The sequence below is a fragment of the Pinus tabuliformis genome, chromosome 8, assembly GCF_031772625.1.
Source record: "Pinus tabuliformis cultivar Carrire ecotype Pingquan chromosome 8, CPIR1, whole genome shotgun sequence".
NCBI lineage: Eukaryota > Viridiplantae > Streptophyta > Pinopsida > Pinales > Pinaceae > Pinus > Pinus tabuliformis.
In genome coordinates, this window is record NC_142294.1 from 1,860,719,929 (window position 1) to 1,860,733,833 (window position 13,905).

The window sequence follows — 13,905 nt, forward strand, 5'->3', positions numbered from 1 at the left end:
AATAACACATATGCATTGATTTGATCCAAAATTGTCTTTTATTAGCTTCTTCAATTCTAGTACAGACTCTTCGACCCTGCGCACTTAGCTGCAGGGGTTCGCGCACTTAGCTGCGGACTTACCAAGGCCTTTGTGCACTCAGCTATAGAGCCTTCCCCTTTTTCTAAGTACAGGAACATAGATTTCTGCCTTAGAACCTTTCTAACATACCATGACCAACTCTAGCTATCGAACTGCTTCCTAGACTTGCTAAGACTCAAATATTTATACCCTATTTCATTGAAATACCATGGCCTGCGGCTCATGGGTGAGTCTTAAAAGCATCCTATTACTCACCCAAACAAGGTGCTAATCCCCTTTTGACTCTTATTTGACTTCGCACTCCGCTTTCACATATCGCAGAGACTTTACATTCTTTTACAAAAAATTGCAAAATTATAAACAAAATAATAAAACTTGAGCCTAGGGACCTTATCTCAACAGACCTCCAACAAAAAGATGGTGACTCGCCCTTGAGTCACTTAGTTGACTTCTCTACTTTGTGGCAGAGCTCATTGAACTCTTGCTTCAATACCTCCATCTATACAATGCCTTGTACTGCTGCATGCTTTACTTCATCGACCAAATTTTCTGTAGTTGGTCCTTCCACTGCAAGACACATGGTTCTATGGGTCTGCTACAATTCTTTCAACTTTTCTTGAATTGTTTACAAAATTTGGCTGGCCTCCTTCATCCAAGGTTAAAGCCAAGCCTTCAATATTGCCTCCTTTTGCTGCAATTCCTAAACTTGAGCTTGTATCATATTTCCTTCTCGGAGGTGTGCGCAACACTGGATTGGCACCAATGTGCGTGCAAACACCCTAATCTCATGTTATTTCTGCTTGGCCTCCTTGATTTCGGTGTTCAATATTTGCAGGTTTGGGTCCTACTGCAAAGGGTCCCATAATTCCATTATGTGGTTAAAAATAACATCACAACCTTTAACTTCAGTCTCTAGAGTAGTCATGTGTTCCTTGATCACTGCGTCGTGCTGCTCCCTAACCTCTGGCAATGTAGTAGGCTGTAACTTAGCTGCAGTTCATATATCTACATCTGAAATTGAATTGTGACTCTGCCAACTTCATATTTTTCCTCGCACACTATAGTTGCCAGCCTTTTGATCTTTGCCATGGCCTGTGCATCTTCTGGAATATGTAACTCTGGAACTGAATTACACGCCTGCATGATGTTAATTTCTAATGATTCCAGGCGTTGCACCAGTTCTGGAGTCCACACTATAAGACCATCAAGCCTCCACGTCCCTTGGCTACCAACTAATTTAGAAAACCACTCATGTAGTTCATCAGGGAAGAAACAAAAGAATGCTTAGGTCTCATCTCTTTATAAATATCTTTGCGACCATTGTTGCTTAAACAATTTAGGGCTTCTATTCTCTTGATCCACAAATGCGTGTAGTTTTCGGTCAATCCACTTCTCGAGTTCTTTCTTTGTAGGGAACCACTTATTCAACATCACACATCTCTTAGATAGATCCAGGTCCCAACAACGGAACCATTTTTTGGCTCAAGGGAGCCTGACCCAGGTTCAGAGTTGTTCGCGCCAACCAACAAAACCCTAGACTGCTGGCCCTTTCGGAAACAACCTACGTAGTGCAGGCTGTAGTCTCACCCAAAGCAGTATTAGGAGATGCTAGAACCAGGTTTCTGCATCCAGAGGCGATGTGATGTATTTTCTGAAGCTCTTATAGTTCAGATATGCCTTCACGCAAATTTATAACTTTCTTCTGGCTACTGCTGCAACTCTTTCCGAATAACCTTCAGGTCTTCGTGAAGGTACCCAAATGTGCTTATTAGACAAAAAATAGATAGATTCCACCCTTCCACTTAGTTACTAGTAACCCTAGATCTACATTCTCTAAACAGATAACATAACATAACTTGTCATTATCTTCGCAAAAACAACTTATTACTTATTTCATGCATAAACAACATTGATCCAAGGAAACCGTGCATCACAATTACAGTATTTCATATAAAGCAATGTTCATAGCAAAGATAGATAAACTTTAAATATAAGCCAGAAAGAACACAGATGCATTGATTTGATCCAAAACTATCTTTTATTAGCTTCTTCAATTCCAGTACAGACTCTTTGACCTTATGCACTCAGCTGCAGGGGTCTGTGCACTTAGCTGCGGACTTACCATGGCCTCCGCGCACTCAGCTGTGGAGTCTTCCCCTTTTCCTAAGTATAGGAACATAGCTTCCTGCCTTAGCACCTTTCTAACATACCATGACCAATTCTAGCTGTAGAACTTCTTCCTAGACTTGCAAAGACTCGAATATTTATAACCTATTTCATTACAATACCATGGCTCAAGGCTCATGGGTGAGTCTTAAAACCATCCTATTACTCACTAAAATAAGGGGCTAAGCCCCTTTTGACTCTTATTTGACTTTGCACTCCTCTTTCACATATCGTAGAGACATTACATTCTTTTACAAATTTTTTACAAATTATAATCAAAACAACAAAACTTGACCCTAGGGACCCTATCCCAACAAGAAGAGATTCTAAAATTAAAGCAGCAAGTTGAATAAGGAAAAAGTGTTTAAGAAGGCATGAAGAAGTAGTATCTAGAAAAGGAAAAGAATTATCAAAGAATGGAGGTTGAGGTAAACATTCTAAAAGGTAAATTAGAAGAAAAATATAAAAAATTGAGATTTCAAGATAGTACTAATATTTTGGATAATATTCTTAGTAGTCAATGGGCTCCTGCCATCAAATCTGGTCATGGTTTTCGTGAAATTGTCAAAGGATAATCTAGTTCATAATCCGATGTGAGGAATTCAAAAGGTAACAATGCAAAACCTGAAATGCTCAACATAGAGATAAGAAGTCAACCTAATCAACAATCAAGGAAAATGAATCTTCAAATAAAATCATTTACTCCTATTGCTAATCAATTCTCTCCTTTGATCAATAATGTTGAATGTTTTATGTGTCATAATTATGGACACATTGCAACTGATTATAGAAGTAAACTGTTCCAATCTCGAGCAAATAACTGCTTCATAAAAAGATCATCAACTTCCACGTACTCAATATTATTTAAGGGATATTGTTTTGCTTGCAATATATTTGGTCACAAAGCTATTAATTTCAATAGAAGGAATATGGAACACAAATATTATGATTCCTCCGCTCATATAAAATATTACACTTGTAACAAGTTCAGGCATGTAGCAAAAGAATGTAGGAACAAATTTATGGATCACCTTAGACAACATGAAAATAAATCATATAAGAATATTGATGTGAGAAGATCTGAAAAATATGTATCCACCAACATTTATCATAATAAGAACAGGTAAGGCGTGGATTTCTCTTTGCTCATTTGAAGAAGAAGATGAATGGTACGTAGACAACGGATGCTCTCATCACATGACTGGAGATAAGAGTAATATGGAGTCTCTCAAGAAAAACCAATATGGTAAGGTTATTCTTGGAAATAATTCTCTAGCAATTTTTTTTGGAAAAGGTAGATCTAAAATTAATAAACATAGAGGAGAAATTGATACTTTATTAGCTTAAGGGATAAAGCAGAATATTGTATGTGTAGGTTAAATGGTGGATAAAGGAAATATAATTTTGTTTACATCAACCAAATGCAAGGTTGTGGATGAAGAAACTGGAAAGGTCATATCAAGAGGATACAAAAATCTAGACAAATTATACATGTTTAAAGAACTGAATTCTTGCAGAAATGAGGAGGATTTAGACTCAAAGTAAAAGAAGATGATCTCTACTGAAATACATTATTCTTAAAAGAATACTTTTCATAGTGACTGCAAAATTGATGTGAGGTACATGAACAAAAGGTAAAACTGGAGTGTGTTCCCTCAAAGGAACAAGTTGCAGATATATTTACAAAGCCTCTTCCATGTGATTCCTTTGAATATCTTAGACATAAACTAGAAGGTCTTTGCTTCATCACTTCATTAATTATTCTGACAAATATTTCATATTCATGGGGATCAATACATATGTTGTTTTGATATTCATGTTGCTTATATAACTATAGTCAAGATTATACTTGTTTTTCATAGTTTTCCGCAGGGATTGCAATGGCGAGATCAGATTCGCCATCTGAGTTGCAGATTTCCAGTCCATCCATGGAACAAAATCTTTGAGGAATCATAGGGTAATCTAAAAGATTCCTTGAACCCAGAATTCTCAACTTCTTAGAATTTGGATTTTGGATAGTCGATTCAGCACTACTCGACGTCACAAATTTGATGGTGTCTTCAGATTTCTTATTCTCTCATTTCTTCTTCTAGCCACTTTTCTAACTTCCAGTGCAGATGTCCACATTCTTGTGTGAGCAACCATCTTCATGCAATCGATGCCTTGAGAGTAATGGTTTGAGCAGCTTCAGCAGTGTGGTATCCACTTCTTCATATGGCCCCTGGTTGTGAGGTATATGATGTGTTCATGTACTTCTTCTTTCTGGATTATGTTGCACAAATCCTTGATTGATGTTGATGCAGGTTCTTGCTTATTACATGTTGTCATGATTCCTTGCTTCATGTTATGTGGAATCTTTTATGTGATGCAGTTGTTGTCATAACTCATCATGTTATGCTTTGAGATCCCTTGTTGTATGTTGTTGGGATGCTCTTGTTGTCGTCAGGCATGTGTTTTGCTTTAAGATCCCTTTTATGCCATGTTAGTGGGATGCTCATCATGCATGTTTTTGTGTCATACTGATAGGAGTCTTTTGATTGAGAATTCTAGTTGTGGAACATCTCTTAGAGCCACTCTTGCATGAGGGCATTTTTCCTTGAATGATCATGACATAATCTCTTGTGTACATGAACATTATTGACAACACTTAATGCAGCGGCCTACACCATCTTGACACCGTGGCCTGGAGACGTAGTCCCTCGTAGACGAACTTCGTTATCAATGCTTATGTTTTCATGTGTTGATGATTTTTATGTTCCTCTTCTGTACAACATGCAAATGTATTCATTAATGTTCCTTTAAAATGCAATTTAACACATCACAAAAGTAAAAGGTCTTGGAAGGGTCCTTCTTGACACCTAGACCTGGATCAAGTGGTATCAGAGTGGTCTTTGTGTTGATGTGAATTTCAGTGTGAAAAATGATAGAGGATGAAAGAGCAATGTATGAGACCATGCTTAACATTTCGAAGAAAGTGGAAATCGTGTATGAAACTCTATAGAAAGAGACAGAGGAAAAGAAGCAATTTCAGCTTCAGTTGAAAGCCACAGAAGAGGCCATGGAAGAAATGAAGGAATACAAACATAATCTTCAAACAGAGAATGATGAATTGAAGATGCGCCTACATGAAGAGAAATAGGAAAAACAAATTTCGCTACGATAGTTGCAAGCAAAGGACGAGGCCTTGGAACAGCTGCATCGTAACCCATGTGAGGTAAAAAGTAGTTCTCCATCTTCATGTATGTTTCGTGATGATGATTGCACTGTGTCTGAAAATCATACCACAAGAATTGGTTCCAAACTGTTAAAGAGAATGGGGTATGAAGGAAAAGGCTTGGGCATTAATGGCCAAGGCATTGTCAACCCCATCAAAGTAGAGAAATTACCCCATCAGGTAAGACTTGGGTATGTGATCTGAAAATCACTTGTGAGTGATCTCAGTTAATTAATTAATGAAGGTATTACAGACTCATGTGCTGGTGTGTGTCTATGTTATCTTAGGCAACGGATCGATAAGATTGAAAAATACACAGACATTGGATAATGGAAAACAGGAAGAGAAACATAGTAAGCAAATAAAAAAACACAACAATTTAATAAGGAGTTCACCCAATCCACCTGGGCTACGTCTCTGGTCTAGCTTTTAGTGGTGACCTTCTTTATTGTGTCTTTAAGCAGATTTTTTATAATGAGGAGCTCAATTTGAGTCTCCTAGAATAGATGATGCTTGGCAGGGTTTTTGGATTCCCCAAGCCACTAGAGTGCATAGACTCCCCCTTACCAAGTCTCGACCTCAACTGGTCTTGATGGGATGAGTCCAATTTGGTACTCAGTTCCCGACAGATATCCTCATAGGGATTGCTTGAACCTCTCAAGCCTGGTTCTATCTTCTCGATGCTGCCTTAGCTCTACAGGTCAGCTCGACTCTCTGTTCTCTACCTCTTGCTTCACTGCCTATTTTGTTTCTTTGTCTCACTGTGTCCTTCTTCTCTTGCTTTCCTTCTGTTCTCTGTCTGTTCGTGGCTTAAAGCTAATCTGTCTCATGACTGTTCGCTTCCTCTTCCATCTCTTCGGATCACCTACTGCTGTCCGCTTGGAATTCCCTGCCTCTGTGTCATTACCACTATGTAATGTTTCATAGGGAGGTGGCCACTTGTCCCTTCATGAACTGAGCACCAGCTCTTCCTCGACGGTTCATTATTTCGGTTACTTAGTGAAATGATTCATCCGCCAGCTCAGCGGTCAAGTCAGACTTCAAACCTTTATATGCATAGCTTAATTCTCCCTCCGAATCCGGTTTCCCATCGAGCGTAATCTCCATCATTAGGTCTGGGGCCTTTAGATCCTATGGTTATCGCTCTTATCGCGCGGTTGACTTGCTCTAATGTTAGCCTGTGATGAGAGCGGTTTTCTCTCTTATCCACTAGACACACATCATCCAACGTATGGAATCGCTCGTTCCCATGCCAAATCTGATTATTTCCTAAAACGCCTCCGATATTCTGCCGGTTTTGGAGCACGGGACCCGTCTTCTGTTTTAGCACTTTTCCCACGGTTCTGCGGCTTCCCTTGTGACCAAGCACTCGAGGCTTTTCCATTTCGAGGGGTTTTGCCTAGCGATGCACGATTAGAAAACAACTTCCATTTTCTGATCTGAGCTTCCTAACTACCATTTTTGTGCCATGCACAGTCCCCATGGGCCAACGGTTAGCGCGCTTTGACCGAAGGTCCTTGTTGCTCTGTGCTGGCTACAAATTATCTTTATCTAGAGGTTATTACTGATAGCTGTACGATTTCTTGAAGTCTGTCACTCATTCTTAAGTTTTAACAATCATGGAGTTGTTTGAGGATCCAATTCGGATCATGGCCTTCCCACTGAAAAAGATTTTGGACCACCAAAAGTTGGTTTTCAAGCATCGACTAAGTGAGGGCACAATTGTCTCACTTGTCCAATCTCTATCCATTTTTCACTGCTCGGCTTTGAACCCCTGAGCCCAACTCTGAGGTACTCAACATCTCCCCTGCGCATCGTCCTCACATTCCTGTCCAGAACTGTGTGTTCCTGCAATTCATTAAGATATTCAGGTAACAGGTCATTAATAGTAGGCAATTGACTCTCTTCTTCTGGACCTTCAATTAACGAAGGTTCATAAAACCTCAAGCAATCTTCATTCACGATTGAGTAGATGTGCATGTAAGTTGGTAAATCAAGGCAAAAAGCATTCTCACCAATTTTCTCAAGTATCTTGAAAGGTCCATACCTGATAGGCTTTAGCTTTTTACCTTCACCTTGCATCCTGTCCTTGCTAATATACAGCTAGACTTGGTCACCAACTTGGAAACTATGCTCCATCCAATGCTTGTCAAGCCTTGCCTTGTATTTGGCCTGGCTCCTTTCTAGTTGTTCCTGTACTACCTGGTGGATCTCTTGGATTTGTTCAATGCACCTAGTTTCCCTATCCACAACGCTGTGTCCCTCAACTATTGTGTCCTTACCAAAGACAAAATCCAAAGGAGACCTTGGTGTGAAACCAAAACAGGTCTGAAAAGGAGATCTTTGTGTCGAAGAATTTTTGGCTCGGTTGTAAGCATGCTGCACATAACACAAATATTCATCCCAAAGCTTAGGATGCTTGCTGTAATATCCCCTGAGCAACTGGATCACTGTCCTGTTGACTACTTCTGTCTGGCCATCAGTTTGTGGATGAAAAGCTGTGCTTTTCTTCAATTTGGTGTCCATTAGTTCCCATAGACTTGACCAAAACTTTCCCACAAATCGGGTGTCTCGATTAAATACAATGGAAGTGGGTAATCCAAAATGAACCCATACATGTTGAAAGAACAGTTTTGCAGTTTGTTCAACTGTAATCTGTTTAGTACAAGGTATCAAAATACACATTTTGCTGAACTTATCCACAACAAAATACAGATAATCATGACCTTTCCTAGATTTAGGTAGTCCTCCAACAAAATCCATGGAAACACTTTCCCAAGGATGAGAAGGAACTGGTAATGGAGTGTACAAGCCTAGTTTTCTATTGTTGGGCTTGCTTTTGGCACACATAGTACACCCTCTAACATATCTAGAAACTGTCTCATTCATTTTTGGCCAATAACAAAATCTTTGCAGCTGTGTAACTGTTTTACTTACCCCAAAGTGACTTGATATTAGAGAAGTGTGTTCTTCTCGAATTATCTTTACTCTTTCAGTTTGTGGAATGCATAACTTCCCACAATGATACAAGAGTTGGTCCTTTACATGATAATCCAATTCTTCTACTCATTTGACTTGACTTAAAGTTACATATACATATTTAAAGTCTATATCTTGAGAATATTGTTCAATGTAGCTCTCATGTAACATAGAATTATGCTTAAGTATAGTAGATGCATTTATAATGGGTCTAGATAACATATCTGCAACTTTATTGTGTATGCCCTTTTATATCTGATGAATAAATGAAACTGTTGTAGAAAACCCATCCATCTATAGCGTCTTGATTGATGCAACTTAGTTTGGGAGTGTAGATATTGAAGTGGTTGATGATTAGTATGTATTACTGTCTCTTTTCCCATTAATTAATGTTTCCACTTTTTCACACTTTGTAGTAATGAATATAAATCTTTATCATATGTGGGATAGTTAACCACTATAGAATTAAATGTCTCAAAATGATAACATATCGGTTTACCGTGCTGTGTCAATACTGCTCCCATGGCATAATCACTGGCATCCATTTGGATCTCAAACGGTCTTTGAAGATCAGGCAGTGCTAGTACTGGTGCTGTACTAATCTTTTATTTCAAGGTGTCAAAGGCTTTCTGCTATTTGCCTCCACACTGAAACACCTTGTTCAATCTTGTTAAAGCATGTAAGGGAGCTGCAACTAAGGAAAAGTTAGAAATGAACTTTATCCAATATTGTGCTGCTCCTAAGAAGCTCCTAACTTCTGTAGCAGATTTGGGTTTAGGCGAGTTTAAAATGACTGCCACCTTAGAGGGATCTATCTTCAATTCACCACCCCCTACTATATGTCCCAAATAATTCAAAGATGTCTTGCCAAATTCACATTTTGAGAGTTTAACATAAATTTTTTCTCTTTTCAAAACATCTAGTGTCTGCTTAACATGCTTTAAATGTTTTTCCCATGTCTTGCTAAATATCAAAATGTCATCCAGATACACAATAACAAAATCATCAAGAAAAGGTCAGAGTACATCGTTCATTAATCTCATGAAAGTAGCAGGAGCATTAGTTAAGCCAAAAGGCATAACTAACCACTCATACAATCCCTACTTTGTTTTGAAAGCAGTATTCCATGCATCTTGTTCTGCAACTCCGACCTGATGATATCCACTATGCAAGTCTAACTTGGAAAAATAAACAACTTCTTTCAATTGATCCAAAAGATCATCTATGCGAGGAAGGGGATAACGATTTTTGATTGTTATCTTATTCAATGCTTAGTAATCAATGCACATTCTCCACGAGCCATCTTTCTTTCTCACCAAAACGATTGGTGACCCACATGGTGATGCGCTAGGTTTGATGAATCCCTTCTTGAGAAACTCCTGCACCTACTTCTTGATTTCTATGTTCTCTAAAGCAGACAACCTGTACATTCCAATGTTAGGCAATGGAGCATCTTGCTGCAAAATAATATCATGCACTATTTCCTTTTTGGGTGGCAAACCTTTAGGTTCTTGAAACAAGATATCATACTCTGAAACAATTTTTTCTAAATCAGCTTGCTGTTTAGCATTATAGCCCTCAAATACATTGGTTTTATCAGGTTTCTTTTCCTTTACAACCATCAGTAAAAATTGTTTGAATGAATTTATCATTCGTTTCATCTGCCTTGAGTTTATGAGAGCATAATTATTTTTGAGCTTATGAGCTCTTACAAAGTATTTGATTCCATCTTTAACAAGTAGATACTTGTTCTCAGCTCTATAGAAGATAGCTTTTCTATCATACAAGTAAGGACTTCCTAAAACAATTCCACATATATCCAAAGGAATTATGTCTAACTCAACCTCATCTACAAATGCTGACCCAAAAGAAAACTTGAGTTTGCATTGTCCAGTCACTTGTAGTTGTGCTTTATCATTTAACCATCCTAATGGTTATGGTTTCTTGTGAGGTGTAGTCAGTAATCCCAAATTCTTTAGAATTGCTTCAGAAATTAAATTTACTTGTGAGCCACTATCAAACAAAGTATCAATCTTTTGATATTTGGAAATAACTCAAATATGGAAAAGCTTATGTCTTTTTCTCTCATTTTCTTCATCAATAGTAGATTGTGCAGAATTATTAGTAGATGCTTCAGAATTCTTACCTTTTATATTTGTCGATGTAATGGTTATTTCATCTCCTGAGTCCGACCCCAAATCCTTCTGAATAGCTGTAGCAGTCTTCTTCTTTTTGCCCTCGAACTTCTTAGGTCTCAGCTTCGGATGCAGAATCCAACAGTGCTCATCATGATGCCCATCCTTCTTACAGTGAGTGCATGAAGACTTGCTTTTCTGTGCAGTGTTGGCCTTCCTTGCTTTCCATTTCTATTTTCTTTTCTCCTTATTCCTGCTTTCCATTTCTGTTTTCTTTTCTCCTTATTCTTGCTTGCAGTGGGTTGGGATGATCCCCAACTTCTGGGTTTCCATTCTTTCCTCTAGCTTCTAGATGAGTAGCTTGAACAAATACCTCATCTATACTAGTGGCATTAAACATGAGGATAGTGTGCCTCATGTAGATGTGTAGACCACCAATGTACTTCAACAGAGTCTCAGGTGAGTCTAATGAGATTCCTAGAATCAATGCTCTCTTCCTAAATTCTTGGGTGTAACCTTGTACACTTTTTTCTTTCAACTGTCGAAGATTTTGCCAGCTCATCATGGCTTGATGCATATGGGCCAGTGGATAGAACTACTTTTTGATTGCAGAAACAAATTCACTCCATACAGAAATAGTCTTACCATGTCTCTTCATGTCAGCTTGGGTCCTACCTTCCCACCAAACCAAGGCAGTGCCTCCAAGGCGTAGGCTTGCCAGCTGAATCCTGCTCTTGTCTGAATCAATACTCTGCACTACAATAAACATCAATTTGTCTAATCCAGTTGTCCAACTTTTCTGCATTCAACTCTCCATCTTATATTGGTAAATCAAATTTAACATCTAGTTTGATCAAATATGTCTTCTTTTTATGTTCAGGGCTATTAGGAGGTGTGAGAAAGCTTTCTTCTTTCCTTTTGCCTTTTGAGTGGTCATGGAGGAGAGACATTTCTTCTCCTTTATCTTGTTTGGAGCCTGATGAATCTTCATCCTTATGTTTTCTAAAGTCCTTATACATTTCCTCTACCATAGACCTTATGGCCAGGAAACTATCTATGAATTGAGGGTCTGGCCCCATAGAACCGTCCTCTGACATTGTCTTCTGAGGATAGACTCTTCCAATTTCAGGATTAGTTTCGACCAACTCTCCTTCTCCTAATTTGAGCTTTGATCTAGTTAGCATTCAACAGCTAAATCCAGCACAAGCTTGTTAACCTTAATAGCGTAGGGCTTTGATACCACTTGATCTGAAAATCACTTGTGAGTGATCTCAGTTAATTAGTTAATGAAGGTATTACAAACTCATGTGCTGGTGTGTGTCTATGTTATCTTAGGCAACGTATCGATAAAATTGCAAAATACACAGACACTGGAAAATGGAAAACAGTAAGATAAACACAGTAAGCAAATAGAAAAACACAACAATTTAATAAGAAGTTCATCAAATCCTCCTGGGCTACGTCTCTGGTCCAACTTTCAGTGGTGGCCTTATTTATTGTGTCTTTAAGCAGAGTTTTTACAATGAGGAGCTCAATTTGAGTCTCCTGGAACAGATGATGCTTGGCAGGGTGGTGTTATAGACATTTTTGGGCACTACAACCCCAAGCATGAAATGTCCATAAACCAAGGGCTCCTAAGTCCCTAAAAGTGTTGTTCTAACCCCTAAAGGAAACAGGTCAACAGATTACAACTTCTCCTAGAAGTTCTCCATGAAAAACTACTCAGAATTGGTCAAAACAGGATCATTTCAGCTGCTCCACTGGCCAAGTGCATTGCATCTCACCTAAATACACTGTGTGGGTGCGTTGCATTTCAAAAAGCCCTTCTATGGGGTGCAATGGGCAAGAAATGACAAATGGCAGTGTCATTCCGCGAGGTGGAGAGGCAATGGAAGCTTCCAGAATCTTCTCCTGTGACACTTGCCTCTCTGAATTCGACCAAGGATGAGTAAGAGATCATCAATCTCCAAGTGGAAGCAAGAACTATCAGAGGGAAGACACTAATCAAATCATAAGCTGACTCATCTCCATTACAGATATCTATATATGGATCCCTCACCCCAGAGATCCAGAGGCTGGAATTTTGCATATTGTAAGGAATTGCTGTTGGTTTCTTGAGACAAACATCAGATTGTTGGGTGATCTAAGCTTTGTATGAGGTGAAGAGGGGCTTCTTTGCTGAGAGGTTGATGCTGGGTCAGAACAACTGGTTGTAACTCTTCTTGGCTCTTTCTTGTTTATCAATAAAAGCTATTCAAGTTTTCCTCCATGCTCTTGTGTCATTGATGTTTGCTACATTTGTATGGTCAATTTACATCTGATCCTAGATTGTTTATGATTATAGATCCATGTCTTTGTATATTCTATGCTACCGTGATCTTACAGGTACTTTGTGAAGCTGGGCGTGCAAGGGAGCAGGTAGCTAAAGACTATCAAAGAAGAGAGGAATCAAATTAGGAGATTAGCACAAGACAGAGGTTCATCTTTCTGTTCCTCTCTATCTATAATTCATAAAGGAAAAACGAAAGTAGCTTTTCTCTGTTTGTTTCTAAGGCAGCTATCACACCTTAGTGGGATAGAGCAGTTCTATATAGACACTTTTCCCTGTAACAAGTCGTTCTTGGATTCCCCAAGCCACTAGAGTGTACAAACTCCCCCTTACCAAGTCTCAACCTCAACTGGTCTTGATGGGATGAGTCCAATCTGGTACTCAGTTCTTGACAGATATCCTCATAGGGATTGCTTGAACCTCTCAAGCCTAGTTCTGTCTACTTGATGCTGCCTTAGATCTGCAGGTCAGCTCGACTCTCTGTTATCTACTTCTTGCTTCATTGCCTATTCTGTTTCTCTGTCTCATTGTCTCCTTCTTCTCTTGCTTTCCCTATGTTCTCTGTCTGTTCATGGCTTAAAGCCAATTTGTCTCATGACTATTTGCTTCCTCTTCCATCTCTTCGGATCGCCTGCTGCTGTGTACTTGGAATTCCTTGCCTCTCCATCATCGCCACTGTGTAACGTTTCATAGGGAGGTGGCCACTTGTCCCTTCACGAACTGAGTGCCATCTCTTCATCGAAGGTTTGGTATTTCGGTTACTTAGTGAAATGTTTCATCCGCTAGCTCAGTGGTCAAGTCAGACTTCAAACCTTTATATGTTGTAGCTTAATTCTCCCTCCCAATCTAGTTTCCCATCGGGCGCAATCTCTGCCGTTAGATCTGGGGCCTCCAGATGCTATGGGTATCGCTCTTATTGCGCGGTTGACTTGCTTGAACGTTAGCCTGCAATGAGAGTGTCTTTCTCTCTCATCCGTTGGACATGCATCATCCAACGTATG